Source organism: Lactuca virosa, chromosome 1 (assembly GCF_052849685.1).
Source record: "Lactuca virosa cultivar CGN04683 chromosome 1, Lactuca_virosa_CGN04683_v6, whole genome shotgun sequence".
Classification (NCBI taxonomy): Eukaryota; Viridiplantae; Streptophyta; class Magnoliopsida; order Asterales; family Asteraceae; genus Lactuca; species Lactuca virosa.
In genome coordinates this window covers 264,490,880-264,518,732 of record NC_136426.1, presented here as the reverse complement: position 1 = coordinate 264,518,732, position 27,853 = coordinate 264,490,880, and the positions used below count along the sequence as shown (strand labels likewise).

The window sequence follows — 27,853 nt, the reverse complement described above, 5'->3', positions numbered from 1 at the left end:
TTAATTCTTGATCAATACTAATTAAATAACCTTATTAATATATTAGATCTTATAATATATTAACCAACCTTAAGTGTTATTTCTCTCATTATAGTCTATCCAAATGCATGATGCCATGCAACCCAAATGGACCATGTCGGGTCGGGTCAAGTCTTACCAATTATAGTTATGGACTTAGACATTAATCCAACAGTCTCCCACTTGGATAAGTCTAAAACTATTATTGCGTATGACTTCAGGAACCGATCAGCAATCGTAGCTCTCAAAAGCTTCTGTCGAACTCTGACCTTGTCGATGAACTCTGACCTTTGTCAATGACTTGTCCATTAGATAAGGGATCATATATTCCTCCATTCTAGATATCATATGGATTGAGACATGGATTATCAATCATTCTCTCTGTCCATTTGTTGTTTCCCGATTTCCGATTCATGATGACTGACTGATTGAACAAATCAAATCAGTCCTAGCTTGGCCAAGCACTCACATGTATCATCTTTAAATCATCGAGGGGCCCATAAATATCGCTTTTATCCCGAAGGTAAAAGGAATGGATAAACTTCGACTCATATGGCTTGTTCTACTACTTGTTGAATCATACACAAAGGCACGTTTTATAACATCGAGTTACCAATGCGTTTTCGTGCAATCAATGTATAACCAACTCATAGTAACAACTCATATCTCTAGGTTTGAAGAATATAAGATATTATCGTCTCATGATCACTCGTGATAAAATCCATGAAGTGATTCAAATGAGCGTGGGTTGAATCCAATACTCAGAACTTATGAGCACTCATGAGTGTTGTAGCACCACTTTGTCCACCAACTTGGACCTCTACAAACCAACCCATGACAGTCTTGATTCATATCTACTTCCAACATATGACCGACTGTGGATGGTTTGAATAACTTAATCATTCAGGAAGAGCGACTTAGTTATTCTGGAAGTCAAAACATGCAAAGTGAAACACAAGAATAAATGAATCAAATATGGTATCAAACCCTATGAATATAAATAAACACTTTTATTTATCACCATACTGATTACTCATTATTCATTGTTTCGGTTTTATCAACTTTATACTTGAATTTAAATACACTATGTTTTCTAAACACTAGTCATGCCATACACCAAGTATGCATACTATGTTTATCTATGATCTTTACTTTGTAAAATAGATCAATTGAACATCACTCCAATGATCCTCTTTTCACAGTCCCAAATCCTTACTGCAAATGCAAGACTTCCAAATTCATGCCATTTACTGAAATCTGTTAGATTCTAAACTTATATGCATTGATCCTCTTAATGATTATGCACGAAGTCAGAAAGACTTGACAACAATCATTACAGAGCATTCCAAAGGAGATCAGCTCCTTGGAAACATCCTTCTTTCATTAAGTTTCCTAATCTTACACAGATTGAATAATTTCTAACTTTGAAACATTTCCATATTCCATTTTGACTATCACTTCTGAACAAGAGTTGCCTTCTTACAGATTATGTCAATATGGTCCTTCCAGAATTAACATTATACTTCCAACTGTCCTTGAGCAACCAATCTTTGGTAAACCTTAGATTGTCCTCGACAATTGCTTAATCATTTTAGTCATATCCAATTCTAGACCTTTTCCCTTCATAATGCCCAGGCATTTGGAAAATTTTAGAAAGGATGAATATAGCACATGTAATCGATCCTATATCCGAAGCATATGGGACACGATTCATGATGTCTCACATAAAGACTAAACCAGTCTTTTGCTATAATATTTCCATTTCAATTTGCCAAGTTCTCAAAATTCAGATTATGAAAAGGGATGCCGTAATCATAATCGAATTTTAGAACGCAAATAATGGACCCATATATAGAATTTCCTTATGTTGAGCCATTCCAACATGAAATTCATATATATATCCTTGATTAAATACGATTAAAATCTCAATCTAAGCTTTTAGAATTGAAATGAAGTATAATTTCCTCTCCCTTAATTATAGCAAAACAACTTTTTCAACCCCTGCAACCTCACGAATTGAAACTTTTGTTTTCTATAATTAACATTGCTAACTTGCAACCTTTGTCATAATTATCATGCTCCCACTAACATGATGATTATTAGCATAACACTTATGCTCCCACTAGCTTTGACATGTACTCAGAAATCAGCTGACTTTCTTACCAAAGTTCAGATTTCTGATACTAGATTGTTTTGATAAAACTTTATCAAAATCATACACCTCTCTTAGATAGCTCACATGTGTGTCTAAACAATTTTAGAACTATGAAAAGGGATGCCGTAATCATAGTCTCAATTGTTTAGACCTTTGCCACTTCTCACAAGTCCATGTTAGTGTGCCGGTAAACCACGCACGCTCCACTAACGACTTTGAGAATGCAAATATCACAATTGCTATCTAGCTAAAATCTACTTAGTGAAAGTGTTTCCTCACCATCATTTTCATGAATCGAAGAGAAACCTTATGACACTTAGATTTAATAGTGTATGTGTTCTTATCCATGTGAATTTGTCAAAACCATAATCACAAGACAAGGTTAGTGACAAATCCAAACTCATATTGATTAAACTTGTGCAATCTTAAATTCTTGCCATTTGGCAGCTCAGGTGCCTGCCATTGCTTCCAAGTAGTTGTGCAACCAATTGAGAACTCTCAGAACTCCTATGCAAAGCCAACTTGAATAGGCACAAAAATTTCAACACGATAGGTTATAAACCTCAAGTCGTGTGCTAGTGAAGGACTTTAGGTTTTATTCTTGATTAAGTCTTGAAACTTTCAAGAGCTTTAAGACTCCCACTGTCCTCTTGACATATAAGACTCCCTTGTCAAATATTCAAGATATAGTGCGGATTCTTTATCAAGACTAACACTTTACACAATTGGCCTAAGTTGGTCTCTGTTTTATCCAAAACATCACAACTTACCAATTTCAAATGTACAAGAGTAGATAACCTTTTACTCTTACATTTGACTAGTGTTAACAAACCCTCTTTAAGATATGTCACTCAAGTTACAATCTTGGAGTATGACTCTAAGAATTGTTTTGGAACGAAGTAGGACTCATCTTTTTGATTTAACCATTTCAACAATTCATGACTCCTCTTCTTAGTCATAAGAATGCACTAAGATGACTTTAGAGGACCAATTGTGATATGGTATCTTAATCATTAAGATGATCATAAACATGATACTAAAGTACTCTCCCATCTTTTCAGATTTGAGAAACTTTTATCTTTCTGCCATACTTTGATTCTTCTTATTCGTTCTTTCTCACATTGAAACTTCTCCAATGCTACAGACTTATACTTAAACTTATAAGTATAACCATATTTACTGAACTTAAGTAAATCATGACGAATAGTCTTCTTGATCTTTTGTGGTGGACTTGACCAGTGCACAAGAATGTGTACTCGATCCCTTAGTCCTTTCCTTATTCACATAAGGAATTAGTCTTAATTTTCCAAGCTGAAAGTTCTCATTCATCATACTATACAACTTGCATGATTCCAAGTTTCGGTCCAATTGAACCTTGGGTGATGAGAATCTTTCCTTATTTGGTAATATTAGACACTACCACAACCGAAAGAATCAAATCCATTTTTCCAATATTGCTATCAATGGAATCTTATAAGCAACAACTTTTCACAAATGCCATTGTAAGGATACTTAAAATAAATAAAATCAAAACCTTTTTCTTTTATTTTAAAACTTTGCGGAAAAACTTATCCTTACAATCCATATGAAAACCTTGTTGTTATCTATTCCTAAGCAATATAAATATCATAACTCTTAAGTAATAGCCCAAAATTCTGATCACCGAACCATGCGATTGAAATCCATCTTCGCGATCAGAATCAGCATGTACTTAATAGAGTTAGACAATGGACTTTACCTGAAGTAGAGCCAAACTTATTGACTTTAACATCCTTAGGTAAATTTGGCAGCTTCGTAACCAATGCCCCTTCCTTTGGCAATAGTTACCTATGGACCCTTGATAATGGGACTATCTCAGACTTCGTCTCTCTCTTTACCATTGGGTCAACCGAGTTGACTATGGCCGATCCCTTTCCATTGGGAAGAGAGAGCTTTACTGGATATCCAATGTCATCATTGTCAATGTCCATAGCGTTTTATGAAGTTGATCTTAGCAAATAGATAAGATCATTAAGGGTCTTGTCTTAGTCTGTTTCATAGGATTCCCAAAAGAACTCACTATGTGACTTAGAAAGTAGTTGAGCCACCAACTTTCTCAAGACTTTGACACCCAACTCTCCCGGCTTGTCAATATGTGACTACATCTCCAAGATGTGATCACACCTAGACCTTGCCTTGCCAATAGGGCTTGAGTGACCTTAAACTTTTTAGGAACTTGTGGGTTAGGGAGAATAATTGGAGGAGGTGAAAGAAGTATGATATCCATGGGACATCATCTTCATTTAGGAAAGCTTGTTTCAAGAGATTTGGGAAGATCACAAATGTCTAGACCAGACATCTTTTTGGGAGATATTCAAGATAGTTGATTTAAAGTCCTTAATATGACACCCAATATGAAATATTAAGGCTAGGACCCAACAAACTATTTTATAACTTAAAAGAGGGATGCCGTAATCCAAGCTATAAAATATTTGAAGGTAGGTGAATGACGATTCACCAATTTCCGCCATGAAAAACGAAATAATTTATTAGGTTTTAATTGGATTTGAAAGTCCTAGATCTTTGAGATTCATTGAACTGTTCAAAGGCATGTTTCAATCTCGAGTGTGCCCTTCAGGTTTTGTGACTGGGATGCCGAGGATCACAAAACAAGGTGTGAATAACCATGCAAATATACTTGGTACCCTTAATATTTACCCCTTAATCAGTGTGCCGGTTAACCACACACGCTCCACCGATACTATGATAAATATTAAGTTACCCTTTGCCTACCTTGTTAAGTCCAGGTTAGTGTGCCGGTTAACCACACACGCTCCACTAACGACTTAAGCAAAGTGCAAAGTGTAATTTCATGGGTTAGCACCAAATTCACATTTTCCTAAGTAACTAAGATTGGGTATTAATAAGAGTTTAGTTACTTAGTATTTATCATTAATACTTTTAATGAAAGGAGAATTATAGTCCTTGTCCTACCCGTTCGGCTAACGACCCTCCACCAGTCAAGGAAGTGGTGGGTGAGAGTGGACACCCATTAAACTGTCATTTTATAGGCAGTAACCTTATACCCCCCTTATAGACCGGCTTCGTGAATGAGGCCTACTAACGGTAAGACTGACTTTACTCTTATACATATATATATAAATATTATTAACTTATAATATTATAAAGTATAAGGGTTGAATTTTAACTTTTAAAATTCTAAGGGCTAACTTGGAATTAAAGTATTCATAAGTGAAAACTTTTCAAATTCCAAAACTTGAGGGCAAGTTTTGAAACTATTCAAAACTAATTAATTCCATAACTTATGAGTTTAAAGTAGTTTTAATTAAAAAAAAAACTCTTCAAGTTCCATAACTTGAGGACAAGTTATGGAAGACTTTAAACTAATTAATAAAAAAAATAACTTTTTTTTATTGTAACTTATGGAACTAATTAAGGTTACACTTTTTTTTAATTTAATGAAGAGACTCTTGAACCTCCATAACTTGAGGACAAGTTATGGAGTCATAAAACCATTTAATTAGAACTAGACTCTTCATTTTGTAACCTTTGCCAACTTTTATGAGTTTTATGATTCTTAAATGTGACTTTTCATATAACTTGAGGACAAGTTACAAAAACACACTTTGGAATCAACTTTTAGATTAAAATGGATTGAAAACAACTATTTCACACAACTTTTCTATTAATCTAAGAACCTCATAAGAACAAGATAATTCAAATCATCAATCTTCAAGAAATTAGCATGAACATACAAACTAATACAAATCTTGAAATTATGACAATTATCTTAGAAATTTGATTAGCATGAACATTACCACATCAAAAACAAGTTTATAAGTCCAAAAACATCTTAGGGTAATGTTCCTAGTCCAATTCCAGCCAAAACAATCGAATATATACATCCAACTCGATTTTTCAGCTACTTTTGCAAGTATAACAAAAAAACAAGCCTAGGCTCTGATACCACTGTTGGGTTATGAGCATTCTAACACTCCTAAGTGTACATGCAACCCTAAATACCTTGGATCTATGTTTTCTCTATTATACATACAATTATGAACATCCAAGGTATTATCCTAATCTAGCATACAAAATAATAAATATAACAAGATAGAATACAAACCTCTTTGATGTAGAATGTCTTCATGAAGCTTGAGTGCCTAGTACCCCAAGTGTGACACCTCAAATGGTTCACACAACACCAAATACACTTGGAATAACTTGAGAGAAACTTGAACACTCCTTAAAATCGTCTAGCCCTCACACTCACACATTAGTGCACGATTTCTTGAGTCATGGGATTCTTTTATATGGTGGCTATTAGGGTTACACCATGTAACTCATAACTTTACCCATTCCTTATGCTCCATGGATTTTAACCTCCATGGAGTATCCATGGGTCACCCCACGGACTTAGTCCAACATAAGGAATCTTGGATCACAAGCCCACATATATAAGAATGAATGATTTACACAATCAACCCATATATTTAATTAGTCTCCTTTTGATCACTTAATTAATTCCAAATTAATTCTTGATCAATACTAATTAAATAACCTTATTAATATATTAGAACTTATAATATATTAACCAACCTTAAGTGTTATTTCTCTCATTATAGTCTATCCAAATGCATGATGCCATGCAACCCAAATGGACCATGCCGGGTCGGGTCAAGTCTTGCCAATTATAGTTATGGACTTAGACATTAATCCAACATTCTGATGGGATTCGTTGAATTAGTGCTGGTATGATCGCACCCGAAATACAATCCATGCTTATTGCTTTTATGTCTTGAAAGACGCATAACCTCCTTTGTTTTCGTACGCGAGGCGTGGTACCCACGTGACCGATCGGCTCCGTTCCAAAAAAACGAAAACCATCAACCATGAAACGGAGGCCACCCGAGCATAGAAATAGCAAGAAAGAAAAAAAAACAAAAAAAAACCGCACGTAAAATTTAAAAAAACGCAAACGGGCAACGAAAAAGGAGGGTGCAACACGAGGACTTCCCAGGGGCTCACCCATCCTAGTACTACTCTCGCCCAAGCACGCTTAACTGCAGAGTTCTGATGGGATCCGGTGCATTACTGCTGGTATGATCGCACCCGAAATACTATCCATGCTTATTGCTTTTATGTCTTAAAAGACGCAGAACCTCCTTTGTATTTGTACGCGAGGCGTGGGACCCATGTGACCGATCGACTCCGTTTCAAAAATACGAAAACCATCAACCATGAAGCGGAGGCCACCCGAGCATAGAAATATCAAGAAAGAAAAAAAAACAAAAAAAAACCGCACGTAAAATCTAAAAAAACGCAAACGGGCAACGAAAAAGGGGGGTGCAACACGAGGACTTCTCAGGGGGTCACCCATCCTAGTACTACTCTCGCCCAAGCACGCTTAACTGCGGAGTTCTGATGGGATCCGTTGCATTAGTGCTGGTATGACCGCACCCGAAATACTATCCATGCTTATTGCTTTTATGTCTTAAAAGACGCAGAACCTCCTTTGTTTTCGTACGCGAGCCGTGGGACCCACGTGACCGATCGGCTCCGTTCCAAAAATACGAAAACCATCAACCATGAAGCGGAGGCCACCCGAGCATAGAAATAGCAAGAAAGAAAAAAAACAAAAAAAAAACCGCACGTAAAATCTCAAAAAACGCAAACGGGCAACGAAAAAGGGGGGGTGCAACACGAGGACTTCCCAGGGGGTCACCCATCCTAGTACTACACGAGTACGCAGAACCTCCTTTGCTTTTATGCCCGAGCATAGACATAGTAAGAAAGAAAAAAAAACAAAAAAAAACGCACCTAAAACCTAAAAGAACGCAAACGGGCAACGAAAAAGGGGGGTGTAACACGAGGACTTACCAGGGGGTCACCCATCCTAGTACTACTCTCGCCCAAGCACGCTTAACTGCAGAGTTCTAATGGGATCCGTTGAATTAGTGCTGGTATGATCGCACCCGAAATACTATCCATGCTTATTGCTTTTATGTCTTAAAAGACGCACAACCTCCTTTGTTTTCGTACGCGAGGCGTGGGACCCACGTGACCAATCGGCTTCGTTCCAAAAATACGAAAACCATGAACCAAGAAGCGGAGGCCACCCGAGCATAGAAATAGCAAGAAAGAAAAAAAAACAAAAAAAACCGCACGTAAAATCTAAAAAAACGCAAACGGGCAACGAAAAAGTGGGTGCAACACGAGGACTTCCGAGGGGGTCACCCATCCTAGTACTACTCTCGCCCAAGCACGCTTAACTGGTATGATCGCACCCGAAATACTATCCATGCTTATTGCTTTTATGTCTTAAAAGACGCAGAACCTCCTTTGTTTTCGTACGCGGGGCGTGGGACCCACGTGACCGATCGGCTCCGTTCCAAAAATACGAAAACCATCAACCATGAAGCGGAGGCCACCCGAGCATAGAAATAGCAAGAAAGAAAAAAAAACAAAAAAAAACCGCATGTAAAATCTAAAAAAACGCAAACGGGCAACGAAAAAGGGGGGTGCAACACAAGGACTTCCCAGGGGGTCACACATCCTAGTACTACTCTCGCCCAAGCACGCTTAACTGCGGAGTTCTGATGGGATCCGGGTCATTAGTGCTGGTATGATCGCACTCGAAATACTATCCATGCTTATTGTTTTTATGTCTTACAAGATGCAGAACATCCTTTGTTTTCGAACGCGAGGCGTGAGACCCACGTGAGCGATCGGCTCCATTCCGAAAATACGAAAACCATCAACATTGAACTGGAGGCCGCCCGAGCATAGACATAGCAAGAAAGAAAAAAAAACAAAAAAAAACGCACTTAAAACTTAAAAAAACGCAAACGGACAACGGAAAAGAGGTGCAACACGAGGACTTCCCAGGGGTCATCCATCCTAGTACTACTCTCGCCCAAGCACGCTTAACTTCGGAGTTCTGATGGGATCCGGTGCATTAGTGTTGGTATGATCGCACCCGAAATAATATCCATGCTTATTGTTTTTATGTCTTAGAAGACGCAGAACATCCTTTGTTTTCGTACGCAAGGCGTGGGACCCACGAGAGCGATCGGCTCCGTTCCAAAAATACGAAAACCATCAACCATGAAGCGGAGGCCACCCGAGCATAGACATAGCAAGAAAGAAAAAAAAAACAAAAAAAACCGCACGTAAAATCTAAAAAAACGCAAACGGGCAACGAAAAAGGGGGATGCAACACGAGGACTTCCCAGGGGGTCACCCATCCTAGTACTACTCTCGCCCAAGCACGCTTACCTGCGGAGTTCTGATGGGATCCGGGGCATTAGTGCTGTTATGATCGCACCCAAAATACTATCCTTGCTTATTGCTTTTATGTCTTAAAAGACGCAGAACGTCCTTTGTATTCGTTCGCGAGGCGTGGGACCCACGTGACCGATCGGCTTCGTTCGAGAAATACGAAAACCATCAACCATGAAGCGGAGGCCACCCGAGCATAGAAATAGCAAGAAAGAAAAAAAACAAAAAAAACCGCACATAAAATCTAAAAAAATGCAAACGGGCAACGAAAAAGGGGGGGTGCAACACGAGGACTTCCCAGGGGGTCACCCATCCTAGTACTACTCTCGCCCAAGCACGCTTAACTGCGGACTTCTGATGGGATCCGGTGCATTAGTGCTGGTATGATCGCACCCGAAATACTATCCATGCTTATTGCTTTTATGTCTTGAAAGACGCAGAAACTCCTTTGTTTTCGTACGCGAGGCGTGGGACCCACGTGACCGATCGGCTCCGTTCCAAAAATACGAAAACCATCAACCATGAAGCGGAGGCCACCCGAGCATATAAATAGCAAGAAACAAAAAAAAACAAAAAAAAAACGCACATAAAATCTAAAAAAACGCAAACGGGCAACGAAAAAGGGGGGTGCAACACGAGGACTTCCCAGGGTGTCACCCATCCTAGTACTACTCTCGCCCAAGCACGCTTAACTGCGGAGTTCTGATGGGATCCGATGCATTAGTGCTGGTATGATCGCACCTGAAATATTATCCATGCTGATTGCTTTTATGTCTTAAAAGACGCAGAACCTCCTTTGTTTTCGTACGCGAGGTGTGGGACCCACGTGACCGATCGGCTCCGTTCCAAAAATACGAAAACCATCAACCATGAAGCGGAGTCCACCCGAGCATAGACATAGCAAGAAAGAAAAAAAACAAAAAAAAACCGCACGTAAAACCTAAAAAAACGCAAACGGGCAACGAAAAAGGTGGGTGCAACACGAGGACTTCCCAGGGGGTCACCCATCCTAGTAGTATTCTCGCCCAAGCACGCTTAACTGCGGAGTTCTGATGTGATCCGGTGCATTACTGCTGGTATGATCACACACCGAAATACTATCCATGCTTATTGCTTTTATGTCTTAAAAGACGCAGAACCTCCTTTGTATTCGTATGCGAGGCGTGGGACCCACGTGACCGATCGGCTCCATTCCAAAAATACGAAAACCATCAACCATGAAGCGGAGGCCACCAGAGTATAGAAATAGCAAGAAAGAAAAAAAAAACAAAAAAAAACCGCACGTAAAATCTTAAAAAACGCAAACGGGCAACGAAAAAGTGGGTGCAACACGAGGACTTCCCAGGGGGTCACCCATCCTAGTACAACTCTCGCCCAAGCACGCTTAACTGCGGAGTTCTGATGGGATCCGGTACATTAGTGCTGGTATGATCGCACCCGAAATACTATCCATGCTTATTGCTTTTATGTCTGAAAAGACGCAGAACCTTCTTTGTTTTCGTACGCGAGGCGTGGGACCCACGTGACCGATCGGCTCCGTTCCAAAAATACGAAAACCATCAACCATGAAGCGGAGGCCACCCGAGCATAGAAATAGCAAGAAAAAAAAACAAAAAAAACCGCACGTAAAATCTAAAAAAACGCAAACGGTCAACGAAAAAGGGGGGTGCAACACGAGGACTTACCAGTGGGTCACCCATCCTAGTACTTCCCTCGCCCAAGCACGGTTAACTGCAGAGTTCTGATGGGATCCGTTGAATTAGTGCTTGTATGATCGCACCCGAAATACTATCCATGCTTATTGCTTTTATGTCTTAAAAGACGCAGAACCTCCTTTGTTTTCGTACGCGAGACGTGGGACCCACGTGACCGATCGGCTCCGTTCCAGAAATACGAAAACCATCAACCATGAAGCAGAGGCCACCCGAGCATAGAAATAGCAAGAAAGAAAAAAAAACAAAAAAAACCGCACGTAAAATCTAAAAAAACGCAAACGGGCAACGAAAAAGGGGGTGTAAGACGAGGACTTCCCAGGGGATCACCCATCCTAGTACTACTCTCACCCAAGCACGCTTAACTGCGTAGTTCTGATGGGATCCGGTGCATTAGTGCTGGTATGATCGCACCCGAAATACTATCCATGCTTATTGCTTTTATGTCTTAAAAGACGCAGAACCTCCTTTATTTTCGTACGCGAGGCGTGGGACCCACGTGACCGATCGGCTCCGTTCCAAAAATACGAAAACCATCAACCATGAAGCGGAGGCCACCAGAGCATAGAAATAGCAAGAAAGAAAAAAAAACAAAAAAAAAACCGCACGTAAAATCTAAAAAAACGCAAACAGGCAACGAAAAAGGGGGTGCAACACGAGGACTTCCCAGGGGGTTACCCATGCTAGTACTACTCTCGCCCAAGCACGCTTAACTGCAGAGTTCTGATGGGATCCGGTGCATTACTGCTGGTATGATCACACCCGAAATTCTATCCAAACTTATTGCTTTTATGTCTTAAAAGACGCAGAACCTCCTTTGTATTCGTACGCGAGGCATGGGACCCACGTGACCGATCGGCTCCGTTCCAAAAATACGAAAACCATCAACCATGAAGCGGAGGCCACCCGAGCATAGAAATAGCAAGAAAGAAAAAAAACAAAAAAAAACCACGCGTAAAATCTAAAAAAACGCAAACGGGCAACGAAAAAGGGGAGGTGCAACACGAGGACTTACCAGGGGGTCACCCATCCTAGTACTACTCTCGCCCAAGCACGCTTAACTGCAGAGTTCTGATGAGATCCGTTGAATTAGTGTTGGTATGATCGCACCCGAAATACTATCCATGCTTATTGCTTTTATGTCTTAAAAGACGCAGAACCTCCTTTGTATTTGTACGCGAGGCGTGCGACCCACATGACCGATCGGCTCCGTTCCAAAAATACGAAAACCATCAACCATGAAGCAGAGGCCACCCGAGCATAGAAATATCAAGAAAGAAAAAAAAAACAAAAAAAAACCGCACGTAAAATCTAAAAAAACGCAAACGGGCAACGAAAAAGGGGGGTGCAACACGAGGACTTCTCAGGGGGTCACCCATCCTAGTACTACTCTCGCCCAAGCACACTTAACTGCGTAGTTCTGATGGGATCCGTTGCATTTGTGCTGGTATGACCGCACCCGAAATACTATCCATGCTTATTGCTTTTATGTCTTAAAAGACGCAGAACCTCCTTTGTTTTCGTACGCGAGGCGTGGTACCCACGTGACCGATCGGCTCCGTTCCAAAAATACGAAAACCATCAACCATGAAGCGGAGGCCACCCGACCATAGAAATAGCAAGAAAAAAAAACAAAAAAACCGCGCGTAAAATCTAAAAAAACGCAAACATGCAACGAAAAAAGGGGGTGCAACACGAGGACTTACCAGGGGGTCACCCATCCTAGTACTTCCCTCGCCCAAGCACGCTTAACTGCAGAGTTCTGATGGGATCCGTTGAATTAGTGCTGGTATGATCGCACCCGAAATACTATCCATGCTTATTGCTTTTATGTCTTAAAAGACGCAGAACCTCCTTTGTTTTCGTACGCGAGGCGTGGGACCCACGTGACCGATCGGCTCCGTTCCAAAAATACGAAAACCATCAACCATGAAGCAGAGGCCACCCGAGCATAGAAATAGCAAGAAAGAAAAAAAACAAAAAAAAACCGCACGTAAAATCTAAAAAAATGCAAACGGGCAACGAAAAAGGGGTGTAAGACGAGGACTTCCCAGGGGGTCACCCATCCTAGTACTACTCTCACCCAAGCACGCTTAACTGCGTAGTTCTGATGGGATCCAGTGCATTAGTGCTGCTATGATCGCACCCGAAATACTATCCATGCTTATTTCTTTTATGTCTTAAAAGACGCACAACCTCCTTTGTTTTCGTACGCGAGGCGTGGGACCCACGTGACCGATCGGCTCCGTTCCAAAAATACGAAAACCATCAACCATGAAGCGGACGCCACCCGAGCATAGAAATAGCAAGAAAGAAAAAAAACAAAAAAAAATGCACGTAAAATCTAAAAAAACGCAAACGGGCAACGAAAAAGGGGGTGCAACACGAGGACTTCCCAAGGGGTCACCCATCCTAGTACTACTCTCGCTTAAGCACGCTTAACTGCGGAGTTCTGATGGGATCCGGTGAATTAGTGCCGGTATGATCGCAACCGAAATACTATCCATGCTTATTGCTTTTATGTCTTAAATGACACAGAACCTCCTTTGTTTTCGTACGCGAGGCGTGTTACCCATGTGACCGATCGGCTCCGTTCCAAAAATACGAAAACCATCAACCATGAAGCGGAGGCCACCCGAGCATAGAAATAGCAAGAAATAAAAAAAACAAAAAAAAATCGCACGTAAAATCTAAAAAAACGCAAACGGGCAACGAAAAAGGGGGTGCAACACGAGGACTTCCCAGGGGGTCACCCATCCTAGTACAACTCTCGCCCAAGCACGCTTAACTGCGGAGTTCTGATGGGATCCGGTACATTAGTGCTGGTATGATCGCACCCGAAATACTATCCATGCTTATTGCTTTTATGTCTGAAAAGACGCAGAACCTTCTTTGTTTTCGTACGCGAGGCGTGGGACCCACGTGACCGATCGGCTCCGTTCCAAAAATACGAAAACCATCAACCATGAAGCGGAGGCCACCCGAGCATAGAAATAGCAAGAAAAAAAAACAAAAAAAACCGCACGTAAAATCTCAAAAAACGCAAACGGGCAACGAAAAAGGGGGGGTGCAACACGAGGACTTCCCAGGGGGTCACCCATCCTAGTACTACACGAGTACGCAGAACCTCCTTTGCTTTTATGCCCGAGCATAGACATAGTAAGAAAGAAAAAAAAACAAAAAAAAACGCACGTAAAACCTAAAAAAAACGCAAACGGGCAACGAAAAAGGGGGGTATAACACGAGGACTTACCAGGGGTCACCCATCCTAGTACTACTCTCGCCCAAGCACGCTTAACTGCAGAGTTCTGATGGGATCCGTTGAATTAGTGCTGGTATGATCGCACCCGAAATACTATCCACGCTTATTCCTTTTATGTCTTAAAAGACGCAGAACCTCCTTTGTTTTCGTACGCGGGGTGTGGGACCCACGTGACCGATCGGCTCCGTTCCAAAAATACGAAAACCATCAACCATGAAGCGGAGGCCACCCGAGCATAGAAATAGCAAGAAAGAAAAAAACAAAAAAAAAACCGCACGTAAAATCTAAAAAAACGCAAACGGGCAACGAAAAAGGGAGGTGCAACACAAGGACTTCCCAGGGGGTCACCCATCCTAGTACTACTCTCGCCCAAGCAAGCTTACCTGCGGAGTTCTGATGGGATCCGGTGCATTAGTGCTGGTATGATCGCACTCGAAATACAATCCATGCTTATTTCTTTTATGTCTTGAAAGACGCATAACCTCCTTTGTTTTCGTACGCGAGGCGTGGTACCCACGTGACCGATCGGCTCCGTTCCAAAAATACGAAAACCATCAACCATGAAACGGAGGCCACCCTAGCATAGAAATAGCAAGAAAGAAAAAAAAACAAAAAAAAACCGCACGTTAAATTTAAAAAAACGCAAACGGGCAACGAAAAAGGGGGGTGCAACACGAGGACTTCCCAGGGGTTCACCCATCCTAGTACTACTCTCGCCCAAGCACGCTTAACTTCAGAGTTCTGATGGGATCCGGTGCATTAGTGCTGGTATGATCGCACCCGAAATACTATCCATGCTTATTGTTTTTATGTCTTACAAGACGCAGAACATCCTTTGTTTTCGTACGCGAGGCGTGGGACCCACGTGAGCTATCAGCTCCGTTCCGAAAATACGAAAACTACCAACTTTGAACCGCAGGCCGCCCGATAATAGACATAGTAAGAAAGAAAAAAAACCTAAAAAAACGCAAACGGTCAACGAAAAAGGGGTGCAACACGAGGACTTCCCAGGGGGTCACCCATCCTAGTACTACACTTGCCCAAGCACGCTTAACCGCAGAGTTCTAATGGGATCCGGTGCAATAGTGCTGGTATGATCGCACCCGAAATACTATCCATGCTTATTGTTTTTATGTCTTACAAGACGCAAAACCTCCTTTGTTTTCGTACGCGAGGCGTGGGACCCACGTGAGCGATCGGCTCCGTTCCGAAAATATGAAAACCATCAACTTTGAACCGGAGGCCGCCCGAGCATAGACATAGCAAGAAAGAAAAAAAAAACAAAAAAACCGCACTTAAAACCTAAAAAAACGCAAACGGGCAACGAAAAAGGGGGTGCAACACGAGGACTTCCCAGGGGTTCACCCATCCTAGTAGTACTCTCGCCCAAGCACGCTTAACTACGGAGTTCTAATGGGATCCGGTGCATTAGTGCTGGTATGATCGCACCCGAAATACTATCCATGCTTATTGCTTTTATGTCTTGAAAGACGCAGAACCTCCTTTGTTTTCGTACGCGAGGGGTGGGACCCACGTGACCGATCGGCTCCGTTCCAAAAATACGAAAACCATCAACCATGAAGCGGAGGCCACCCGAGCATAGAAATAGCAACAAAGAAAAAAAACAAAAAAAAACCGCACGTAAAATCTAAAAAAACGCAAACGGGCAACGAAAAAGGGGGGGTGCAACACGAGGACTTCCCAGGGGGTCACCCATCCTAGTAATACTCTCGCCCAAGCACGCTTAACTGCGGAGTTCTGATGGGGTCCGGTGCATTAGTGATGTTATGATCGCACCCAAAATACTATCCTTGCTTATTGCTTTTATGTCTTGAAAGATGCAGAACCTCCTTTGTTTTCGTACGCGAGGCGTGGGACCCACGTGACCGATCGGCTCCGTTCCAAAAATATGTAAACCATCAACCATTAGCGGAGGCCACCCGAGCATAGAAATAGCAAGAAAGAAAAAAAAAACAAAAAAAAACCGCACGTAAAATTTAAAAAAACGCAAACGGGCAACAAAAAAGGGGGGTGCAATACGAGGACTTCCCAGGGGGTCACCCATCCTAGTACAACTCTCGCCCAAGCACGCTTAACTGCGGAGTTCTGATGAGATCTGGTGCATTACTGCTGGTATGATCGCACCCGAAATACTATCCATGCTTATTGCTTTTATGTCTTAAAAGACGCAGAACCTTCTTTGTATTCGTACGCGAGGCGTGGGACCCACGTGACCGATCGGCTCCGTTTCAAAAATACGAAATCCATCAACCATGAAGCGGAGGCCACCCGAGCATAGAAATATAAAGAAAGAAAAAAAACAAAAAAAACCGCACGTAAAATCTAAAAAAACGCAAACGGGCAACGAAAAAGGGGGGTAACACACGAGGACTTCCCAGGGGGAACCCATCCTAGTACTACTATCGCCGAAGCACGCTTAACTGTGGAGTTCTGATGGGATCCGGTGCATTAGTGCTGGTATGACCGCACCCGAAATACTATCCATGCTTATTGCTTTTATGCTTAAAAGACACAGAACCTCCTTTGTTTTCGTACGCGAGGCGTGGGACCCACGTCACCGATCGGCTCCGTTCCAAAAATACGAAAACCATGAACCATGAAGCGGAGGCCACCCGAGCATAGAAATAGCAAGAAAGAAAAAAAAACAAAAAAACCGCACGTAAAATCTAAAAAAACGCAAACGGCCAACGAAAAAGGGGGGTGCAACACGAGGACTTCCCAGGGGAAAACCCATCCTAGTACTACTCTCGCCCAAGCACGCTTACCTGCGGAGTTCTGATGGGATCCGGTGCATTAGTGCTGGTATGATCGCACCAGAAATACAATCCATGCTTATTGCTTTTATGTCTTGATAGACGCATAACCTCCTTTGTTTTCGTACGCGAGGCGTGGTACCCACGTGACCGATCGGCTCCGTTCCAAAAATACGAAAACCATCAACCATGAAACGGAGGCCACCCTAGCATAGAAATAGCAAGAAAGAAAAAAAAACAAAAAAAAACCGCACGTAAAATTTAAAAAAACGCAAACGGGCAACGAAAAAGGGGGTGCAACACGAGGACTTCCCACGGGTCACCCATCCTAGTACTACTCTCGCCCAAGCACGCTTAACTTCGGAGTTCTGATGGGATCCGGTGCATTAGTGCTGGTATGATCGCACCCGAAATACTATCCATGCTTATTGTTTTTATGTCTTACAAGACGCAGAAAATCCTTTGTTTTCGTACGCGAGGCGTGGGACCCACGTGAGCTATCAGCTCCGTTCCGAAAATACGAAAACCATCAACTTTGAACCGCAGGCCGCCCGAGCATAGACATAGTAAGAAAGAAAAAAAAAACCTAAAAAAACGCAAACGGTCAACGAAAAAGGGGTGCAATACGAGGACTTCCCAGGGGGTCACCCATCCTAGTACTACACTCGCCCAAGCACGCTTAACCGCATAGTTCTAATGGGATCCGGTGCAATAGTGCTGGTATGATCGCACCCGAAATACTATCCATGCTTATTGTTTTTATGTCTTACAAGACGCAAAACCTCATTTGTTTTCGTACGCGAGGCGTGGGACCCACGTGAGCGATCGGCTCCGTTCCGAAAATATGAAAACCATCAACTTTGAACCGGAGGCCGCCCGAGCATAGACATAGCAAGAAAGAAAAAAAACAAAAAAAACCGCACTTAAAACCTAAAAAAACGCAAACGGGCAACGAAAAAGGGGGTGCAACACGAGGACTTCCCAGGGGTTCACCCATCCTAGTAGTACTCTCGCCCAAGCACGCTTAACTGCGGAGTTCTGATGGGATCCGGTGCATTAGTGCTGGTATGATCGCACCCGAAATACTATCCATGCTTATTGCTTTTATGTCTTGAAAGACGCAGAACCTCCTTTGTTTTCGTACGCGAGGGGTGGGACCCACGTGACCGATCGGCTCCGTTTCAAAAATACGAAAACCATCAACCATGAAGCGGAGGCCACCCGAGCATAGAAATAGCAACAAAGAAAAAAAAAAACCGCACGTAAAATCTAAAAAAACGCAAACGGGCAACGAAAAAGAGGGGGTGCAACACGAGGACTTCCCAGGGGGTCACCCATCCTAGTAATACTCTCGCCCAAGCACGCTTAACTGCGGAGTTCTGATGGGATCCGGTGCATTAGTGCTGTTATGATCGCACCCAAAATACTATCCTTGCTTATTGCTTTTATGTCTTGAAAGATGCAGAACCTCCTTTGTTTTCGTACGCGAGGCGTGGGACCCACGTGACCGATCGGCTCCGTTCCAAAAATATGTAAACCATCAACCATGAAGCGGAGGCCACCCGAGCATAGAAATAGCAAGAAAGAAAAAAAAACAAAAAAAAACCGCACGTAAAATTTAAAAAAAAAAAGCAAACGGGCAACAAAAAAGGGGGGGTGCAACACGAGGACTTCCCAGGGGGTCACCCATCCTAGTACAACTCTCGATCAAGCACGCTTAACTGCGGAGTTCTGATAAGATCTGGTGCATTACTGCTGGTATGATCGCACCCGGAATACTATCCATGCTTATTGCTTTTATGTCTTAAAAGACGCAGAACCTTCTTCGTATTTGTACGCGAGGCGTGGACCCACGTGACCGATCGGCTCCGTTTCAAAAATACGAAAATCATCAACCATGAAGCGGAGGCCACCCGAGCATAGAAATATAAAGAAAGAAAAAAAAACAAAAAAAACCGCACGTAAAATCTAAAAAAACGCAAACGGGCAACGAAAAAGGGGGGTAACACACGAGGACTTCCCAGGGGGAAACCCATCCTAGTACTACTATCGCCCAAGCACGCTTAACTGCGGAGTTCTGATGGGATCCGGTGCATTAGTGCTGGTATGACCGCACCCGAAATACTATCCATGCTTAATGCTTTTATGTCTTAAAAGACACAGAACCTCCTTTGTTTTCGTACGCGAGGCGTGGGACCCACGTCACCGATCGGCACCGTTCCAAAAATACGAAAACCATGAACCATGAAGCGGAGGCCACCCGAGCATAGAAATAGCAAGAAAGAAAAAAAAAACAAGAAAACCGCACGTAAAATCTAAAAAAACGCAAACGGGCAACGAAAAAGGAGGTGCAACACGAGGACTTCCCAGGGGGTCACCCATCCTAGTACTACTCTCGCCAAAGCACGCTTAACTGCGGAGTTCTGATGGGATCCGGTGCATTAGTGCTGGTATGACCGCACCCGAAATACTATCCATGCTTATTGCTTTTATGTCTTAAAAGACGCAGAACCTCCTTTGTTTTCGTACGCGAGGCGTGAGACCCACGTGACCGATCGGCTCCGTTTACGACAACCATCAACTATGAAACGGATGCCACCCGAGCATAGAAATAGCAAGAAAGAAAAAAAAACAAAAAAAAACCGCACGTAAAATCTAAAAAAACGCAAACGGGCAAAGAAAAAGGGGGGTGCAACACGAGGACTTCCCAGGGGGTCACCAATCCTAGTACTACTCTCGCCCCAGCACGCTTAACTGCGGAGTTCTGATGGGATCCGGTGCATTAGTGCTGGTATGATCGCACCCGAAATACTATCCATGCTTATTGCTTTTATGTCTTAAAAGACGCAGAACCTCCTTTGTTTTCGTACGCGAGGCGTGGGACCCACGTGACCGATCGGCTCCGTTCCAAAAATACGAAAACCATCAACTTTTACGCGAGGCCACCCGAGCATAGAAATAGCAAGAAAGAAAAAAAAACAAAAAAAAAACCGCACGTAAAATCTAAAAAAACACAAACTGGCAACGAAAAGGGGGGGGGTGCAACACGAGGACTTCCCAGGGGGTCACCCATCCTAATACTACTCTCGCCCAAGCACGTTTAACTGCGGACTTCTGATGGGATCCGATGCATTAGTGCTGGTATGATCGCACCCGAAATACTATCCATGCTTATTGCTTTTATATCTTAAAAGACGCAGAACCTCCTTTGTTTTCGTACGCGAGGCGTGGGACCCACGTGACCGATCGGCTCCGTTCCAAAAATACGAAAACCATCAACCATGAAGCGGAGGCGACCCGAGCATAGAAATAGCAAGAAAGAAAAAAAAAACAAAAAAAACCGCACGTAAAATCTAAAAAAACGCAAACGGGCAACGAAAAAGGGGGGTGCAACACGAGGACTTCCCAGGGGGTCAGCCATCCTAGTACTACTCTCGCCCAAGCACGCTTAACTGCGGAGTTCTGATGGGATCCGGTGCATTAGTGCTGGTATGATCGCACACAAAATACTATCCATGCTTATTGCTTTTATATCTTAAAAGACGCAGAACCTCCTTTGTTTTCTTACGCGAGGCGTGGAACCCACGTGACCGATCGGCTCCGTTCCAAAAATACGAAAACCATCAACCATGAAGCGGAGGCCACCCGAGCATAGCAATAGCAAGAAAGAAAAAAAAAACAAAAAAAAAACCGCACGTAAAATCTAAAAAAACGCAAACGGGCAACGAAAAAGGGGGGTGCAACACAAGGACTTCCGAGGGGGTAACCCATCCTAGTACTACTCTCGCCCAAGCACGCTTAACTGCGGAGTTCTGATGGGATCCGGTGCATTACTGCTGGTATGATCGCACCCGAAGTACTATCCATGCTTATTGCTTTTATGTCTTAAAAGACGCAGAACCTCCTTTGTTTTCGTACGCGAGACGTGGGACCCACGTGACCGCTCGGCTCCGTTCCAAAAATACGAAAACCATCAACCATGAAGCGGAGGCCACCCGAGCATAGAAATAGCAAGAAAGAAAAAAACACAAAAAAAAACCGCACGTAAAATTTAAAAAAACGCAAACGGGCAACGAAAAAGTAAGGTGCAACACGAGGACTTCCGAGGGGGTCATCCATCCTAGTACTACTCTCGCCCAAGCACGCTTAACTGCGGAGTTCTGATGGGATCCGGTGCATTACTGCTGGTATGATCGCACCCGAAATACTATCCATGCTTATTGCTTTTATGTCTTAAAAGACGCAGAACCTTCTTTGTATTCGTACGCGAGGCGTGGGACCCACGTGACCGATCGGCTCCGTTTCAAAAATACGAAAACCATCAACCACGAAGCGGAGGCCACCCGAGCATAGAAATATCAAGAAAGAAAAAAAAACAAAAAAAAACCGCACGTAAAATCTAAAAAAACGCAAACGGGCAACGAAAAAGGGGGGTGCAACACGAGGACTTCCCAGGGGAAAACCCATCCTAGTACTACTCTCGCCCAAGCACGCTTAACTGCGGAGTTCTGATGGGATCCGGTGCATTAGTGCTGGTATGACCGCACCCGAAATACTATCCATGCTTATTGCTTTTATGTCTTAAAAGACGCAGAACCTCCTTTGTTTTCGTACGCAAGGCGTGGGACCCACGAGACCGATCGGCTCCGTTCCAAAAATATGAAAACCATCAACCATGAAGCGGAGGCCACCCGAGCATAGAAATAGCAAGAAAGAAAAAAAAACAAAAAAAAGCACGTAAAATCTAAAAAAACGCAACGGGCAACGAAAAAAGGGGTGCAACACGAGGACTTCCCAGGGGGTCACCCATCCTAGTACTACTCTCGCCCAAGCACGCTTAACTGCGGAGTTCTGATGGGATGTGGTGCATTAGTGCCGGTATGATCGCACCTGAAATACTATCCATGCTTATTGCTTTTATGTCTTAAAAGACGCAGAACCTCCTTTGTTTTCGTACGCGAGGCGTGGGACCCACGTGACCGATCGGCTCCGTTTACGACAACCATCAACCATGAAACGGATGCCACCCGAGCATAGAAATAGCAAGAAAGAAAAAAAAAACAAAAAAAAAACCGCACGTAAAATCTAAAAAAACGCAAACGGGCAAAGAAAAAAGGGGGTGCAACACGAAGACTTCCCAGGGGGTCACCAATCCTAGTACTACTCTCGCCCCAGCACGCTTAACTGCGGAGTTCTGATGGGATCCGGTGCATTAGTGCTGTTATGATCGCACCCAAAATACTATCCTTGCTTATTGCTTTTATGTCTTGAAAGATGCAGAACCTCCTTTGTTTTCGTACGCGAGGCGTGGGACCCACGTGACCGATCGGCTCCGTTCCAAAAATATGTAAACCATCAACCATGAAGCGGAGGCCACCCGAGCATAGAAATAGCAAGAAAGAAAAAAAAACAAAAAAAAACCGCACGTAAAATTTAAAAAAAAAAAAGCAAACGGGCAACAAAAAAGGGGGGGTGCAACACGAGGACTTCCCAGGGGGTCACCCATCCTAGTACAACTCTCGATCAAGCACGCTTAACTGCGGAGTTCTGATGAGATCTGGTGCATTACTGCTGGTATGATCGCACCCGGAATACTATCCATGCTTATTGCTTTTATGTCTTAAAAGACGCAGAACCTTCTTCGTATTTGTACGCGAGGCGTGGACCCACGTGACCGATCGGCTCCGTTTCAAAAATACGAAAATCATCAACCATGAAGCGGAGGCCACCCGAGCATAGAAATATAAAGAAAGAAAAAAAAACAAAAAAAACCGCACGTAAAATCTAAAAAAACGCAAACGGGCAACGAAAAAGGGGGGTAACACACGAGGACTTCCCAGGGGGAAACCCATCCTAGTACTACTATCGCCCAAGCACGCTTAACTGCGGAGTTCTGATGGGATCCGGTGCATTAGTGCTGGTATGACCGCACCCGAAATACTATCCATGCTTATTGCTTTTATGTCTTAAAAGACACAGAACCTCCTTTGTTTTCGTACGCGAGGCGTGGGACCCACGTCACCGATCGGCACCGTTCCAAAAATACGAAAACCATGAACCATGAAGCGGAGGCCACCCGAGCATAGAAATAGCAAGAAAGAAAAAAAAAACAAGAAAACCGCACGTAAAATCTAAAAAAACGCAAACGGGCAACGAAAAAGGGGGTGCAACACGAGGACTTCCCAGGGGGTCACCCATCCTAGTACTACTCTCGCCAAAGCACGCTTAACTGCGGAGTTCTGATGGGATCCGGTGCATTAGTGCTGGTATGACCGCACCCGAAATACTATCCATGCTTATTGCTTTTATGTCTTAAAAGACGCAGAACCTCCTTTGTTTTCGTACGCGAGGCGTGAGACCCACGTGACCGATCGGCTCCGTTTACGACAACCATCAACTATGAAACGGATGCCACCCGAGCATAGAAATAGCAAGAAAGAAAAAAAAAACAAAAAAAAACCGCACGTAAAATCTAAAAAAACGCAAACGGGCAAAGAAAAAGGGGGGTGCAACACGAGGACTTCCCAGGGGGTCACCAATCCTAGTACTACTCTCGCCCCAGCACGCTTAACTGCGGAGTTCTGATGGGATCCGGTGCATTAGTGCTGGTATGATCGCACCCAAAATACTATCCATGCTTATTGCTTTTATGTCTTAAAAGACGCAGAACCTCCTTTGTTTTCGTACGCGAGGCGTGGGACCCACGTGACCGATCGGCTCCGTTCCAAAAATACGAAAACCATCAACTTTTACGCGAGGCCACCCGAGCATAGAAATAGCAAGAAAGAAAAAAAAACAAAAAAAAACCGCACGTAAAATCTAAAAAAACACAAACTGGCAACGAAAAGGGGGGGGGTGCAACACGAGGACTTCCCAGGGGGTCACCCATCCTAATACTACTCTCGCCCAAGCACGTTTAACTGCGGACTTCTGATGGGATCCGATGCATTAGTGCTGGTATGATCGCACCCGAAATACTATCCATGCTTATTGCTTTTATATCTTAAAAGACGCAGAACCTCCTTTGTTTTCGTACGCGAGGCGTGGGACCCACGTGACCGATCGGCTCCGTTCCAAAAATACGAAAACCATCAACCATGAAGCGGAGGCGACCCGAGCATAGAAATAGCAAGAAAGAAAAAAAAAACAAAAAAAACCGCACGTAAAATCTAAAAAAACGCAAACGGGCAACGAAAAAGGGGGGTGCAACACGAGGACTTCCCAGGGGGTCAGCCATCCTAGTACTACTCTCGCCCAAGCACGCTTAACTGCGGAGTTCTGATGGGATCCGGTGCATTAGTGCTGGTATGATCGCACACAAAATACTATCCATGCTTATTGCTTTTATATCTTAAAAGACGCAGAACCTCCTTTGTTTTCTTACGCGAGGCGTGGAACCCACGTGACCGATCGGCTCCGTTCCAAAAATACGAAAACCATCAACCATGAAGCGGAGGCCACCCGAGCATAGCAATAGCAAGAAAGAAAAAAAAAACAAAAAAAAAACCGCACGTAAAATCTAAAAAAACGCAAACGGGCAACGAAAAAGGGGGGTGCAACACAAGGACTTCCGAGGGGGTAACCCATCCTAGTACTACTTTCGCCCAAGCACGCTTAACTGCGGAGTTCTGATGGGATCCGGTGCATTACTGCTAGTATGATCGCACCCGAAGTACTATCCATGCTTATTGCTTTTATGTCTTAAAAGACGCAGAACCTCCTTTGTTTTCGTACGCGAGACGTGGGACCCACGTGACCGCTCGGCTCCGTTCCAAAAATACGAAAACCATCAACCATGAAGCGGAGGCCACCCGAGCATAGAAATAGCAAGAAAGAAAAAAACACAAAAAAAAACCGCACGTAAAATTTAAAAAAACGCAAACGGGCAACGAAAAAGTAAAGTGCAACACGAGGACTTCCCAGGGGGTCATCCATCCTAGTACTACTCTCGCCCAAGCACGCTTAACTGCGGAGTTCTGATGGGATCCGGTGCATTACTGCTGGTATGATCGCACCCGAAATACTATCCATGCTTATTGCTTTTATGTCTTAAAAGACGCAGAACCTTCTTTGTATTCGTACGCGAGGCGTGGGACCCACGTGACCGATCGGCTCCGTTTCAAAAATACGAAAACCATCAACCACGAAGCGGAGGCCACCCGAGCATAGAAATATCAAGAAAGAAAAAAAAACAAAAAAAAACCGCACGTAAAATCTAAAAAAACGCAAACGGGCAACGAAAAAGGGGGGTGCAACACGAGGACTTCCCAGGGGAAAACCCATCCTAGTACTACTCTCGCCCAAGCACGCTTAACTGCGGAGTTCTGATGGGATCCGGTGCATTAGTGCTGGTATGACCGCACCCGAAATACTATCCATGCTTATTGCTTTTATGTCTTAAAAGACGCAGAACCTCCTTTGTTTTCGTACGCAAGGCGTGGGACCCACGAGACCGATCGGCTCCGTTCCAAAAATATGAAAACCATCAACCATGAAGCGGAGGCCACCCGAGCATAGAAATAGCAAGAAAGAAAAAAAAACAAAAAAAAGCACGTAAAATCTAAAAAAACGCAACGGGCAACGAAAAAAGGGGTGCAACACGAGGACTTCCCAGGGGGTCACCCATCCTAGTACTACTCTCGCCCAAGCACGCTTAACTGCGGAGTTCTGATGGGATCTGGTGCATTAGTGCCGGTATGATCGCACCTGAAATACTATCCATGCTTATTGCTTTTATGTCTTAAAAGACGCAGAACCTCCTTTGTTTTCGTACGCGAGGCGTGGGACCCACGTGACCGATCGGCTCCGTTTACGACAACCATCAACCATGAAACGGATGCCACCCGAGCATAGAAATAGCAAGAAAGAAAAAAAAACAAAAAAAAAACCGCACGTAAAATCTAAAAAAACGCAAACGGGCAAAGAAAAAAGGGGGTGCAACACGAAGACTTCCCAGGGGGTCACCAATCCTAGTACTACTCTCGCCCCAGCACGCTTAACTGCGGAGTTCTGATGGGATCCGGTGCATTAGTGCTGGTATGATCGCACCCAAAATACTATCCATGCTTATTGCTTTTATGTCTTAAAAGACGCAGAACCTCCTTTGTTTTCGTACGCGAGGCGTGGGACCCACGTGACCGATCGGCTCCGTTCCAAAAATACGAAAACCATCAACTTTTACGCGAGGCCACCCGAGCATAGAAATAGCAAGAAAGAAAAAAAAACAAAAAAAAACCGCACGTAAAATCTAAAAAAACGCAAACTGGCAACGAAAAGGGGGGGGTGCAACACGAGGACTTCCCAGGGGGTCACCCATCCTAATACTACTCTCGCCCAAGCACGTTTAACTGCGGAGTTCTGATGGGATCCGATGCATTAATGCTGGTATGATCGCACCCGAAATACTATCCATGCTTATTGCTTTTATGTCTTAAAAGACGCAGAACCTCCTTTGTTTTCGTACGCGAGGCGTGGGACCCACGTGACCGATCGGCTCCGTTCCAAAAATACGAAAACCATCAACCATGAAGCGGAGGCCACCCGAGCATAGAAATAGCAAGAAAGAAAAAAAACAAAAAAACCGCACGTAAAATCTAAAAAAACGCAAACGGGCAACGAAAAAGGGGGGTGCAACACGAGGACTTCCCAGGGGGTCAGCCATCCTAGTACTACTCTCGCCCAAGCACGCTTAACTGTGGAGTTCTGATGGGATCCGGTGCATTAGTGCTGGTATGATCGCACACAAAATACTATCCATGCTTATTGCTTTTATATCTTAAAAGACGCAGAACCTCCTTTGTTTTCTTACGCGAGGCGTGGAACCCACGTGACCGATCGGCTCCGTTCCAAAAATACGAAAACCATCAACCATGAAGCGGAGGCCACCCGAGCATAGAAATAGCAAGAAAGAAAAAAAAACAAAAAAAAACCGCACGTAAAATCTAAAAAAACGCAAACGGGCAACGAAAAAGGGGGGTGCAACACAAGGACTTCCAAGGGGGTCACCCATCCTAGTACTACTCTCGCCCAAGCACGCTTAACTGCGGAGTTCTGATGGGATCCGATGCATTACTGCTGGTATGATCGCACCCGAAGTACTATCCATGCTTATTGCTTTTATGTCTTAAAAGACGCAGAACCTCCTTTGTTTTCGTACGCGAGACGTGGGATCCACGTGACCGCTCGGCTCCGTTCCAAAAATACGAAAACCATCAACCATGAAGCGGAGGCCACCCGAGCATAGAAATAGCAAGAAAGAAAAAAACACAAAAAAAACCCCACGTAAAATTTATAAAAACGCAAACGGGCAACGAAAAAGTAAGGTGCAACACGAGGACTTCCCAGGGGGTCACCCATCCTAGTACTACTCTCGCCCAAGCACGCTTAACTGCGGAGTTCTGATGGGATCCGGTGCATTACTGCTGGTATGATCGCACCCGAAATACTATCCATGCTTATTGCTTTTATGTCTTAAAAGACGCAGAACCTTCTTTGTATTCGTACGCGAGGCGTGGGACCCACGTGACCGATCGGCTCCGTTTCAAAAATACGAAAACCATCAACCACGAAGCGGAGGCCACCCGAGCATAGAAATATCAAGAAAGAAAAAAAAATAAAAAAAAAACCGCACGTAAAATCTAAAAAAACGCAA

The 27,853-nt window shown here is 43.6% G+C and overlaps 57 non-coding genes and 1 pseudogene across 57 annotated transcripts; all 58 read right to left on the bottom strand.

Moving 5' to 3' along the window:
* Positions 1-7,168: 7,168 nt before the first annotated feature.
* LOC145149549 (5S ribosomal RNA) lies at positions 7,169-7,287 on the bottom strand. The gene has a single exon (XR_013730406.1). It is a non-coding gene; the product is annotated as a 5S ribosomal RNA (ribosomal RNA).
* Positions 7,288-7,516: 229 nt separating this feature from the next.
* LOC145145549 (5S ribosomal RNA) lies at positions 7,517-7,635 on the bottom strand. Its single transcript, XR_013726516.1, has one exon. It is a non-coding gene; the product is annotated as a 5S ribosomal RNA (ribosomal RNA).
* A 396-nt stretch (positions 7,636-8,031) lies between these two features.
* On the bottom strand, positions 8,032-8,150 carry LOC145150840 (5S ribosomal RNA). The gene has a single exon (XR_013731653.1). It is a non-coding gene; the product is annotated as a 5S ribosomal RNA (ribosomal RNA).
* Positions 8,151-8,691: 541 nt separating this feature from the next.
* LOC145150516 (5S ribosomal RNA) lies at positions 8,692-8,810 on the bottom strand. Its single transcript, XR_013731337.1, has one exon. It is a non-coding gene; the product is annotated as a 5S ribosomal RNA (ribosomal RNA).
* A 226-nt stretch (positions 8,811-9,036) lies between these two features.
* Positions 9,037-9,154, bottom strand: LOC145149409 (5S ribosomal RNA). Its single transcript, XR_013730268.1, has one exon. It is a non-coding gene; the product is annotated as a 5S ribosomal RNA (ribosomal RNA).
* Positions 9,155-9,383: 229 nt separating this feature from the next.
* Positions 9,384-9,502, bottom strand: LOC145149462 (5S ribosomal RNA). Its single transcript, XR_013730324.1, has one exon. It is a non-coding gene; the product is annotated as a 5S ribosomal RNA (ribosomal RNA).
* A 228-nt stretch (positions 9,503-9,730) lies between these two features.
* LOC145144047 (5S ribosomal RNA) lies at positions 9,731-9,849 on the bottom strand. The gene has a single exon (XR_013725068.1). It is a non-coding gene; the product is annotated as a 5S ribosomal RNA (ribosomal RNA).
* Positions 9,850-10,078: 229 nt separating this feature from the next.
* On the bottom strand, positions 10,079-10,197 carry LOC145149225 (5S ribosomal RNA). Its single transcript, XR_013730077.1, has one exon. It is a non-coding gene; the product is annotated as a 5S ribosomal RNA (ribosomal RNA).
* Positions 10,198-10,425: 228 nt separating this feature from the next.
* LOC145150562 (5S ribosomal RNA) lies at positions 10,426-10,544 on the bottom strand. The gene has a single exon (XR_013731379.1). It is a non-coding gene; the product is annotated as a 5S ribosomal RNA (ribosomal RNA).
* Positions 10,545-10,774: 230 nt separating this feature from the next.
* On the bottom strand, positions 10,775-10,893 carry LOC145144632 (5S ribosomal RNA). Its single transcript, XR_013725641.1, has one exon. It is a non-coding gene; the product is annotated as a 5S ribosomal RNA (ribosomal RNA).
* A 224-nt stretch (positions 10,894-11,117) lies between these two features.
* On the bottom strand, positions 11,118-11,236 carry LOC145151272 (5S ribosomal RNA). The gene has a single exon (XR_013732029.1). It is a non-coding gene; the product is annotated as a 5S ribosomal RNA (ribosomal RNA).
* Positions 11,237-11,463: 227 nt separating this feature from the next.
* On the bottom strand, positions 11,464-11,582 carry LOC145150854 (5S ribosomal RNA). The gene has a single exon (XR_013731669.1). It is a non-coding gene; the product is annotated as a 5S ribosomal RNA (ribosomal RNA).
* A 229-nt stretch (positions 11,583-11,811) lies between these two features.
* On the bottom strand, positions 11,812-11,930 carry LOC145149485 (5S ribosomal RNA). The gene has a single exon (XR_013730350.1). It is a non-coding gene; the product is annotated as a 5S ribosomal RNA (ribosomal RNA).
* A 229-nt stretch (positions 11,931-12,159) lies between these two features.
* On the bottom strand, positions 12,160-12,278 carry LOC145151156 (5S ribosomal RNA). The gene has a single exon (XR_013731925.1). It is a non-coding gene; the product is annotated as a 5S ribosomal RNA (ribosomal RNA).
* Positions 12,279-12,508: 230 nt separating this feature from the next.
* On the bottom strand, positions 12,509-12,627 carry LOC145149103 (5S ribosomal RNA). Its single transcript, XR_013729963.1, has one exon. It is a non-coding gene; the product is annotated as a 5S ribosomal RNA (ribosomal RNA).
* A 223-nt stretch (positions 12,628-12,850) lies between these two features.
* On the bottom strand, positions 12,851-12,969 carry LOC145150084 (5S ribosomal RNA). The gene has a single exon (XR_013730912.1). It is a non-coding gene; the product is annotated as a 5S ribosomal RNA (ribosomal RNA).
* Positions 12,970-13,195: 226 nt separating this feature from the next.
* Positions 13,196-13,314, bottom strand: LOC145151191 (5S ribosomal RNA). Its single transcript, XR_013731959.1, has one exon. It is a non-coding gene; the product is annotated as a 5S ribosomal RNA (ribosomal RNA).
* Positions 13,315-13,540: 226 nt separating this feature from the next.
* Positions 13,541-13,659, bottom strand: LOC145150140 (5S ribosomal RNA). The gene has a single exon (XR_013730965.1). It is a non-coding gene; the product is annotated as a 5S ribosomal RNA (ribosomal RNA).
* Positions 13,660-13,886: 227 nt separating this feature from the next.
* LOC145140545 (5S ribosomal RNA) lies at positions 13,887-14,005 on the bottom strand. Its single transcript, XR_013722198.1, has one exon. It is a non-coding gene; the product is annotated as a 5S ribosomal RNA (ribosomal RNA).
* Positions 14,006-14,397: 392 nt separating this feature from the next.
* On the bottom strand, positions 14,398-14,515 carry LOC145151270 (5S ribosomal RNA). Its single transcript, XR_013732027.1, has one exon. It is a non-coding gene; the product is annotated as a 5S ribosomal RNA (ribosomal RNA).
* A 228-nt stretch (positions 14,516-14,743) lies between these two features.
* On the bottom strand, positions 14,744-14,862 carry LOC145149795 (5S ribosomal RNA). Its single transcript, XR_013730641.1, has one exon. It is a non-coding gene; the product is annotated as a 5S ribosomal RNA (ribosomal RNA).
* Positions 14,863-15,091: 229 nt separating this feature from the next.
* On the bottom strand, positions 15,092-15,210 carry LOC145145875 (5S ribosomal RNA). The gene has a single exon (XR_013726828.1). It is a non-coding gene; the product is annotated as a 5S ribosomal RNA (ribosomal RNA).
* Positions 15,211-15,414: 204 nt separating this feature from the next.
* LOC145149696 (5S ribosomal RNA) lies at positions 15,415-15,533 on the bottom strand. Its single transcript, XR_013730548.1, has one exon. It is a non-coding gene; the product is annotated as a 5S ribosomal RNA (ribosomal RNA).
* A 227-nt stretch (positions 15,534-15,760) lies between these two features.
* Positions 15,761-15,879, bottom strand: LOC145148735 (5S ribosomal RNA). The gene has a single exon (XR_013729605.1). It is a non-coding gene; the product is annotated as a 5S ribosomal RNA (ribosomal RNA).
* Positions 15,880-16,108: 229 nt separating this feature from the next.
* LOC145150801 (5S ribosomal RNA) lies at positions 16,109-16,227 on the bottom strand. Its single transcript, XR_013731613.1, has one exon. It is a non-coding gene; the product is annotated as a 5S ribosomal RNA (ribosomal RNA).
* Positions 16,228-16,456: 229 nt separating this feature from the next.
* Positions 16,457-16,575, bottom strand: LOC145148780 (5S ribosomal RNA). The gene has a single exon (XR_013729648.1). It is a non-coding gene; the product is annotated as a 5S ribosomal RNA (ribosomal RNA).
* Positions 16,576-16,800: 225 nt separating this feature from the next.
* On the bottom strand, positions 16,801-16,920 carry LOC145151448 (5S ribosomal RNA; annotated as a pseudogene).
* Positions 16,921-17,146: 226 nt separating this feature from the next.
* Positions 17,147-17,265, bottom strand: LOC145149489 (5S ribosomal RNA). Its single transcript, XR_013730355.1, has one exon. It is a non-coding gene; the product is annotated as a 5S ribosomal RNA (ribosomal RNA).
* Positions 17,266-17,493: 228 nt separating this feature from the next.
* LOC145139024 (5S ribosomal RNA) lies at positions 17,494-17,611 on the bottom strand. The gene has a single exon (XR_013721814.1). It is a non-coding gene; the product is annotated as a 5S ribosomal RNA (ribosomal RNA).
* A 206-nt stretch (positions 17,612-17,817) lies between these two features.
* LOC145150355 (5S ribosomal RNA) lies at positions 17,818-17,936 on the bottom strand. Its single transcript, XR_013731172.1, has one exon. It is a non-coding gene; the product is annotated as a 5S ribosomal RNA (ribosomal RNA).
* A 226-nt stretch (positions 17,937-18,162) lies between these two features.
* LOC145148174 (5S ribosomal RNA) lies at positions 18,163-18,281 on the bottom strand. Its single transcript, XR_013729072.1, has one exon. It is a non-coding gene; the product is annotated as a 5S ribosomal RNA (ribosomal RNA).
* Positions 18,282-18,503: 222 nt separating this feature from the next.
* Positions 18,504-18,622, bottom strand: LOC145148178 (5S ribosomal RNA). The gene has a single exon (XR_013729076.1). It is a non-coding gene; the product is annotated as a 5S ribosomal RNA (ribosomal RNA).
* Positions 18,623-18,855: 233 nt separating this feature from the next.
* LOC145151180 (5S ribosomal RNA) lies at positions 18,856-18,974 on the bottom strand. The gene has a single exon (XR_013731948.1). It is a non-coding gene; the product is annotated as a 5S ribosomal RNA (ribosomal RNA).
* Positions 18,975-19,199: 225 nt separating this feature from the next.
* Positions 19,200-19,320, bottom strand: LOC145151062 (5S ribosomal RNA). Its single transcript, XR_013731859.1, has one exon. It is a non-coding gene; the product is annotated as a 5S ribosomal RNA (ribosomal RNA).
* A 227-nt stretch (positions 19,321-19,547) lies between these two features.
* Positions 19,548-19,666, bottom strand: LOC145147484 (5S ribosomal RNA). Its single transcript, XR_013728386.1, has one exon. It is a non-coding gene; the product is annotated as a 5S ribosomal RNA (ribosomal RNA).
* A 222-nt stretch (positions 19,667-19,888) lies between these two features.
* LOC145146576 (5S ribosomal RNA) lies at positions 19,889-20,007 on the bottom strand. The gene has a single exon (XR_013727514.1). It is a non-coding gene; the product is annotated as a 5S ribosomal RNA (ribosomal RNA).
* Positions 20,008-20,238: 231 nt separating this feature from the next.
* LOC145149512 (5S ribosomal RNA) lies at positions 20,239-20,357 on the bottom strand. Its single transcript, XR_013730378.1, has one exon. It is a non-coding gene; the product is annotated as a 5S ribosomal RNA (ribosomal RNA).
* A 229-nt stretch (positions 20,358-20,586) lies between these two features.
* Positions 20,587-20,705, bottom strand: LOC145144883 (5S ribosomal RNA). The gene has a single exon (XR_013725884.1). It is a non-coding gene; the product is annotated as a 5S ribosomal RNA (ribosomal RNA).
* A 231-nt stretch (positions 20,706-20,936) lies between these two features.
* On the bottom strand, positions 20,937-21,055 carry LOC145148759 (5S ribosomal RNA). The gene has a single exon (XR_013729629.1). It is a non-coding gene; the product is annotated as a 5S ribosomal RNA (ribosomal RNA).
* Positions 21,056-21,284: 229 nt separating this feature from the next.
* LOC145149405 (5S ribosomal RNA) lies at positions 21,285-21,403 on the bottom strand. The gene has a single exon (XR_013730264.1). It is a non-coding gene; the product is annotated as a 5S ribosomal RNA (ribosomal RNA).
* Positions 21,404-21,632: 229 nt separating this feature from the next.
* On the bottom strand, positions 21,633-21,751 carry LOC145147516 (5S ribosomal RNA). The gene has a single exon (XR_013728416.1). It is a non-coding gene; the product is annotated as a 5S ribosomal RNA (ribosomal RNA).
* A 224-nt stretch (positions 21,752-21,975) lies between these two features.
* LOC145149474 (5S ribosomal RNA) lies at positions 21,976-22,094 on the bottom strand. Its single transcript, XR_013730339.1, has one exon. It is a non-coding gene; the product is annotated as a 5S ribosomal RNA (ribosomal RNA).
* A 224-nt stretch (positions 22,095-22,318) lies between these two features.
* On the bottom strand, positions 22,319-22,437 carry LOC145150300 (5S ribosomal RNA). The gene has a single exon (XR_013731120.1). It is a non-coding gene; the product is annotated as a 5S ribosomal RNA (ribosomal RNA).
* A 234-nt stretch (positions 22,438-22,671) lies between these two features.
* Positions 22,672-22,790, bottom strand: LOC145150886 (5S ribosomal RNA). Its single transcript, XR_013731695.1, has one exon. It is a non-coding gene; the product is annotated as a 5S ribosomal RNA (ribosomal RNA).
* A 225-nt stretch (positions 22,791-23,015) lies between these two features.
* LOC145151061 (5S ribosomal RNA) lies at positions 23,016-23,136 on the bottom strand. Its single transcript, XR_013731858.1, has one exon. It is a non-coding gene; the product is annotated as a 5S ribosomal RNA (ribosomal RNA).
* A 227-nt stretch (positions 23,137-23,363) lies between these two features.
* LOC145145963 (5S ribosomal RNA) lies at positions 23,364-23,482 on the bottom strand. Its single transcript, XR_013726913.1, has one exon. It is a non-coding gene; the product is annotated as a 5S ribosomal RNA (ribosomal RNA).
* A 223-nt stretch (positions 23,483-23,705) lies between these two features.
* On the bottom strand, positions 23,706-23,824 carry LOC145146575 (5S ribosomal RNA). Its single transcript, XR_013727513.1, has one exon. It is a non-coding gene; the product is annotated as a 5S ribosomal RNA (ribosomal RNA).
* Positions 23,825-24,054: 230 nt separating this feature from the next.
* Positions 24,055-24,173, bottom strand: LOC145149511 (5S ribosomal RNA). Its single transcript, XR_013730377.1, has one exon. It is a non-coding gene; the product is annotated as a 5S ribosomal RNA (ribosomal RNA).
* Positions 24,174-24,402: 229 nt separating this feature from the next.
* On the bottom strand, positions 24,403-24,521 carry LOC145144882 (5S ribosomal RNA). The gene has a single exon (XR_013725883.1). It is a non-coding gene; the product is annotated as a 5S ribosomal RNA (ribosomal RNA).
* A 231-nt stretch (positions 24,522-24,752) lies between these two features.
* On the bottom strand, positions 24,753-24,871 carry LOC145150575 (5S ribosomal RNA). Its single transcript, XR_013731390.1, has one exon. It is a non-coding gene; the product is annotated as a 5S ribosomal RNA (ribosomal RNA).
* Positions 24,872-25,100: 229 nt separating this feature from the next.
* LOC145148353 (5S ribosomal RNA) lies at positions 25,101-25,219 on the bottom strand. The gene has a single exon (XR_013729241.1). It is a non-coding gene; the product is annotated as a 5S ribosomal RNA (ribosomal RNA).
* A 229-nt stretch (positions 25,220-25,448) lies between these two features.
* LOC145147515 (5S ribosomal RNA) lies at positions 25,449-25,567 on the bottom strand. The gene has a single exon (XR_013728415.1). It is a non-coding gene; the product is annotated as a 5S ribosomal RNA (ribosomal RNA).
* Positions 25,568-25,791: 224 nt separating this feature from the next.
* On the bottom strand, positions 25,792-25,910 carry LOC145145034 (5S ribosomal RNA). The gene has a single exon (XR_013726027.1). It is a non-coding gene; the product is annotated as a 5S ribosomal RNA (ribosomal RNA).
* A 223-nt stretch (positions 25,911-26,133) lies between these two features.
* Positions 26,134-26,252, bottom strand: LOC145148436 (5S ribosomal RNA). Its single transcript, XR_013729320.1, has one exon. It is a non-coding gene; the product is annotated as a 5S ribosomal RNA (ribosomal RNA).
* Positions 26,253-26,481: 229 nt separating this feature from the next.
* Positions 26,482-26,600, bottom strand: LOC145147979 (5S ribosomal RNA). Its single transcript, XR_013728877.1, has one exon. It is a non-coding gene; the product is annotated as a 5S ribosomal RNA (ribosomal RNA).
* A 226-nt stretch (positions 26,601-26,826) lies between these two features.
* On the bottom strand, positions 26,827-26,945 carry LOC145147380 (5S ribosomal RNA). Its single transcript, XR_013728286.1, has one exon. It is a non-coding gene; the product is annotated as a 5S ribosomal RNA (ribosomal RNA).
* Positions 26,946-27,174: 229 nt separating this feature from the next.
* LOC145149097 (5S ribosomal RNA) lies at positions 27,175-27,293 on the bottom strand. Its single transcript, XR_013729957.1, has one exon. It is a non-coding gene; the product is annotated as a 5S ribosomal RNA (ribosomal RNA).
* Positions 27,294-27,521: 228 nt separating this feature from the next.
* On the bottom strand, positions 27,522-27,640 carry LOC145145823 (5S ribosomal RNA). Its single transcript, XR_013726778.1, has one exon. It is a non-coding gene; the product is annotated as a 5S ribosomal RNA (ribosomal RNA).
* Positions 27,641-27,853: the final 213 nt, after the last annotated feature.